Consider the following 5,972-nt stretch of genomic DNA (forward strand, 5'->3'; position numbering starts at 1 on the left):
TGTCTGTGTGTGTGTGCATGGTGTGTGGCTTTATGTTTATTTTTAGACTTATTTGCCCTAATGTGAAGCATGTTAATATTCCATCTTGTTTGTTGGAACTAAAGTCAAACTGCTTTATTCTTATGGAAACTAGACAGAATGAGTGAATAGAATCTTGAAGCTTGTGTCTCCTTGACCTAGTGCACCACAGGATGCTCAAGAGCCAGGATGATAGACCATATTAAATAAACAAAAGGTGGGGTTGGGAGCTGAGAAAAATCTTTGCTCGGAAATACAAAAAAAAAAAAAAAAAAAAACTGGAAAAAATTAAAAATAACAGATATTTATCAAATACCACAGAAAGAAGACATTATATCAACCAATTGACTGCAATTAAGATGGGTTTAAAAAAAAAAGTTATGTTTGATATGCTGAAAGGTGAGTGCTCCAAAATTAAGAGAGACTATGTGGAGCAAAATCTGAAAATGGCCTGAAGGCAGCTCTACTGTCTCAAAGGAAAAAAGGTATGCTTTGGGATATTTGATAGGCCCTTTGGTCTTAAATGATGGTTTGTGTTCATATGGAATTCTGAAGATGTTATGTGACTATTGAAAGGATTTAGGCTTTGCTTTTTACCTCTGTGCTTTACCCTGTTTCAAACTCCGAGTTAACCCCCGACTCTGCTCCACCCCACATTTTCTCACCTAATGATAAACGTAGAATCCTTTCTGAGCAAGCCTTTACTGTGAAAGCTAAGCATGAGGTGTTGGATATTCCCTGGTTTCTCCCTCACCCACTACTCACCCCGCTCGGTTCTATTCTGTGCCCCTGAGAGGTTGACCCATCGAGGATCCATCAGCCAAGCTCCTCTGCCTTCTGGCTTCTGATAAGCTCATCCAATGGGAAGTGCTGGCAGGAGAGAGTTTGGAGATTTATTCCCTCAGCTTGCTCCTTGCCAGGTCACAGTTTGACTGTGGGCTTCCACTGCCTGTGGCCATGCTCCTGTCATGGACCCCTCTCTTGCAGGTCCTCTTTTTTGGTTCCAATAACTGCTCTTTTCCCCAGTGATTTTAGTCCTACGTCCTTTGTTCTGTTGCTATCCTCAGGCTTCTTCACCATCGCCTGTTGATTTCATTAGCCCTGCCCACACCCTGTAAAAAGCCCTTTCAATAAAGTTTCTTCTGTTATACTTTTGAGATGCATGTGTTTCCTGCTTGGACTATGACCTGACCTACTTGCATGGAGTCAATGATAAAAACTTTTCACTCTCCTCTCCCTCAGATTAAACTAACGGAAGCATTTACCTGCACTGTGAGGTAATTGTTTCAATCCTCAATAGCCTTCTTCTTTACCCCTTCTTCCCTACAAATGTCTTCCATATACCAAAAACTGTAGGAAATATAGAAAATGTAAGATCTTCACTTATAAATTAGTTGGAAAGACGAGGGCCCTATAACAATGCTAGGGGAGACAATAAAAGGTAAGAATCAAAATGATTGCTGAGAATTCACAGATGGAGGAGAGCAATGTGCAAAAGCAAAACTCCTCATGGAGAGAACTTGAGTGTTCCCAACTTATTCCACAATATAATTTAGGCATGTCAGCAAAAGCACATAAAATATGATAAAAGAGAAATGGAAATAAAGAATAAGTTTCAGAGAAAATGAAAATAAAGCAGAAAAACAAAATCTTGTCAAAGAAGAACATAAGTTTACAAACCAAGAAGGGTGACATATTTGTTGTAGTTGATCTTTAGGTTTGATGCTGAGCTTCCCAGAAGTTAAGGAAAAGAGAGGCATGATTTGCAATAGAGAATTCCCTGGGGAAGCAAAATTTTTATAACATTGAATTTAAAAATTTATCATGTACAAATTTATTGAGGGGCATATAACAATGTCTTTAACAATGTCTTTGACAACGTCCCTATTGCTGATACAGTGACCTAATTTATAGGCTGCTATTTTTGGTAGACTCTTTTAACAAAAGTCAAGGGCATAACACTAAAAGGCAACTCACTGAATGCAACTGAGTAAGGTGCTAAAGAAATATTGTCCAAGTGAAAACAATTTAGGAGTGGAAGTGGGGCTCCTGCCTGATCCAAGAATGAGATTTATCATTTCTAAAAGATATCACCTCTCTCAGGTCTGCTTTTGACAGGAACTGAAATTGAAAGTTAAGATCGTAGTCTGGCTAGGGTCTGGACTCTTTATGTTGTGTGTGGTTGATTGAAACGGGATTAAAATCATCTTTAAGAGTGTTTAGTAAAGCTCACTTTCCCTGTCATAATTTAAAGGTTTCCACATTTTCTTGCTGGCATTGATTATAATAATCACTTCACGCTTACAAAGTGATTTTTATTTTTGAGCGTAAAGCCAGTTCCAGTTTGACAATTATGTCCTTGAATTGTAGAATGGTGTTAGAATGATCCTTAGAGACACTGAAAGGATCTATCCTTTCCTAACGTGTAGAAGAGGCAGGCAAACACCTAGGGGAAGTCAGCAAGAGGCAGAAATATGTCCCTCTGAGTTTTGGAAACTGCTGCTGCCAGAGAAGGCTGAAGGTGCTGACTGCACATTGTTTGTCATGAGTTCATGCCACAGAGACTATGAGGATGAAGCCAAGTATTCATGTTAGAACCAGCCTAGCCAAGGTGGCCACTTCATAACCCTGCTTCTAAGACGTTTGCTTAAAGACTTTAGGGGATAATAGTTGTCACTAGGTATGAGCAGCAATTACCACTAGAAAAAGAAATTCAGGGGACTAATTGGTTTAAGTATTTGTTCTTCAGGGTAAGACTGGAAGGGTAGGTTGGAAACAATTTTTGCCTTATATGTGTCTGAAGTGTTTTGAATTTTTACCTAAGACTGGAAGAGTGTGCCAATCAAAAAAATAAATCCAGTTGGGTACAAATTGTTTACATAGTCAATCCTTGAGGTTCAAAGATGTAACATGTGTAGGTTTGACACTTTGTAACACTATGGAGTCATGGCAGTTAATTTGAGGAAAGTGTGAATTAGAATAATGTGCATGTACCCAAGCTAGTCACCTACCTAACAAGTGAGCCTGTAGCAAATCGAACACGCTGATGTGTGGCGTTCATTTTCTCCTTCTGCCACAAAGAGTTAAATTATATGACGGGAAATTTTTGGTTCTAGGAATTGTTGCTACGAAATAAAAACTGGAAACAACCTAAATGTCTACCAATAGGCAGTATTATATACTGACACAACAGATTATTAGGCAGCTCTAAAAAATAGGTGGGAATAATGGTGAAGGGGAGTTTGTCATGACAGAAATCACAACTTACTACAAAATGACAGCAATCCAACCACATGGTATTGGCACAGTAATATAAAAATAAATGAGTAGAATAGAGTAAGGAGTCCAGAAATAAATCCAAGCAAATTTGAGGAATTAATATGTGATGGTTTAGTTCATTATGGTGCTGGCATAATTGGTTTTCCATTCAGAAGAAACAGGTTATATCATGTAAAATAAATTGCAGATGGATTAAATATCTAAAAGCAAAAGAATATAAAAAAATATTATAAAAATATATAGAAGAATATTTACAGAAACTCACAGGTGGGAGATACTGTTTAAGCAATACTGGGAACTCAGATGCCAGACTGAATAATTCACCAAATAAATAAATTTGAATAGCACAATTCACCCACCAAATTCAAAAGACTGAAGAAAGCATTTTTAATACAGAAAAGGGTTCAGTGCCTCAAAACATAAAGGTATGAATATTAAGGTGCTTATTTTAGCATTGTTTGAAGTGGAATAATTTTGGAAACACTAAATGTCAATCAACAGGAGAATGGTTGAATGATTTATGGTTTAATCATGCTATGAATATTACTCAGCAATTAAAGATAATGAGTAAGACCCATTTATTGCCCCAGATAGAAAGTGTAAAAGCAAGTTGCAGAATAATGTGCAATGCATATTGTACTTGATCAAAGCAGTCTGTTTATTTCAATCATAGTTCCTATTTGTTTGTTTTGTTGCTTTCTTGGTCGTTGTCTGATCCTCCAACTAGGCTGTAAACTCTAAGAAAGCAATCAAATCTGTTTAGTTCACCTTAAATTCCCAACTCCTTATACAGTGCTGTATTAATTTACTTAATGAAAATTCATAGTGAACCTGTGTAAAGATACACAAAAACTGTTAAGAGTGAATACCTTTAGACAGTCGGACCTAGGGGACTGAAGGCTAGGTTGGAAAACTTTTAATTTTCACCTTATATGTGCCTGAAGTGTTTGAGTTTTTACTATAAGCATGTATTACTTTTATGGAAAGAAAGACCAGTTATATTATGATAAAGTATCCATAACCAGTTGTTGAATTAAGAAACAAAACTTATAAAATCTAGTTAATAAAAAACAAATAACACACCAAAAAACTCCTCCTTGAAAGTCACCCCTTCATTCCTCAACCCACTGCTAATTCTGGGGATGAAAGCTACTAAAATCTGAAGAGGTTTAAAAAGGGGAAATTATATATATGCAAGAGAAAAACAACTGGAAGGAGACCTAGTATACCCAGGTGTTACTTACGTTGTTTGGAGTCAATAAGCATATTTTCCTTTCCTTTTCTAGAGGGTAAAAAACATTAAAAAACAAACAAACAAACAAACAAAAAACAGACAAAACCCGGTAATGAATACCACCAACATAGATAGATAGTTGAGACAAGAAATGAACCTTCTGGAAAAACCTTCCTTTGCTATTGGTGCTGCACCTGCTTCCCCTGAATTTGACTTCACCTTACCTCTATTCCTTTGTACACATCTTTAGGGTGCTTCTGCCGCCTGGTTGCCTTAGCACCAGGTGAAAACTGCTTAGCGTCCATTTGGCCAAGTGCTGGTTTTCCCCTAGCTTCCCAATACCACCTGCAGACATCTAATTTTTTAACTAATGGGCAAAATTGACTCTTTCTTTGAAGTTAAGTTTCTTTGATGACTTCTCCAGATGCTTAAGTCATTCTTCAACATTTACCAGAGACATCAGTGTCAGAACCCCTACTTGTGAACCCTGCAATTACTGCAGGGGCTCTGACATCCAAGTGTAATGACAGTGGAGGAAAATGATTAAGAGCATCACTTCTGAATCAAAAGGACTGTGGCTCAAATCTCACATGTGCCAATTATTAGTGGAATGACCTTGGATTAATCATTAAAGCTTGGTTTCTTTTGTATCAAAGGGAATATTCGTTTACAGTGAGCATTTTCCTTTTTGTTTATTTCTTTTGCTTTTTTATTAGCTAGATTTTGTAAGTTTTCATTTTTTAAACTTTATTTATTTATTATAAATGGTTTTTGATACCATTTAAAATTATATTTATTATAGTAATTAACCATTTTTTTTCCCCTAGCCCAGGGCCTAGATTACAGTAAATGGTAAAGGTGGAAGTTGTTGTGAATTACTATTCTTGCTCTTGTTTCGATGGTCTCTCCAACACCTTAGCCACACAGTTCCTGTCCTCTAGGTTTCGAATGTCATTCATTTCTTCTTTTCCACTCCAATGCTTTATCCTCCTGGCTCTCCACGTCTCTCTCAGAGTTCCTTCTTTTCTAATATCAGTGGAGAAATTGAAGCCATATCTCCTATCACCACCATTTTGATGGGCAAAATCTAAACTTTTATTCTATAACCATACACTTGCTTATCTGTTTTCCTTCAGTGTCAGGGAAAGACAGTCTCTTTCCCTCCAAGTCTGGAACAATTTTCTGGATCCTTCTTTCTCATCTCTGCCCACATTTCACTGTTACATATTATATGTATAACCTCCTCTTTCTAGAAGTTTCCGCTAAATATATATAGTCTTGGTCTTCCTCAAAGCCAACTTTCTGATGACTGTGCATTGCCCTCTGGATATCACTGTTATCTTTTCCTTTCCAATAACCATTGCAACAACAATAACAACCTGAATTAATTGAAGATTTGCCCCTATGATGTGCTAGCTACTATACTTGACACATCACATGT

Source organism: Choloepus didactylus, chromosome 9 (assembly GCF_015220235.1).
Source record: "Choloepus didactylus isolate mChoDid1 chromosome 9, mChoDid1.pri, whole genome shotgun sequence".
In the NCBI taxonomy this organism is placed as follows: domain Eukaryota; kingdom Metazoa; phylum Chordata; class Mammalia; order Pilosa; family Megalonychidae; genus Choloepus; species Choloepus didactylus.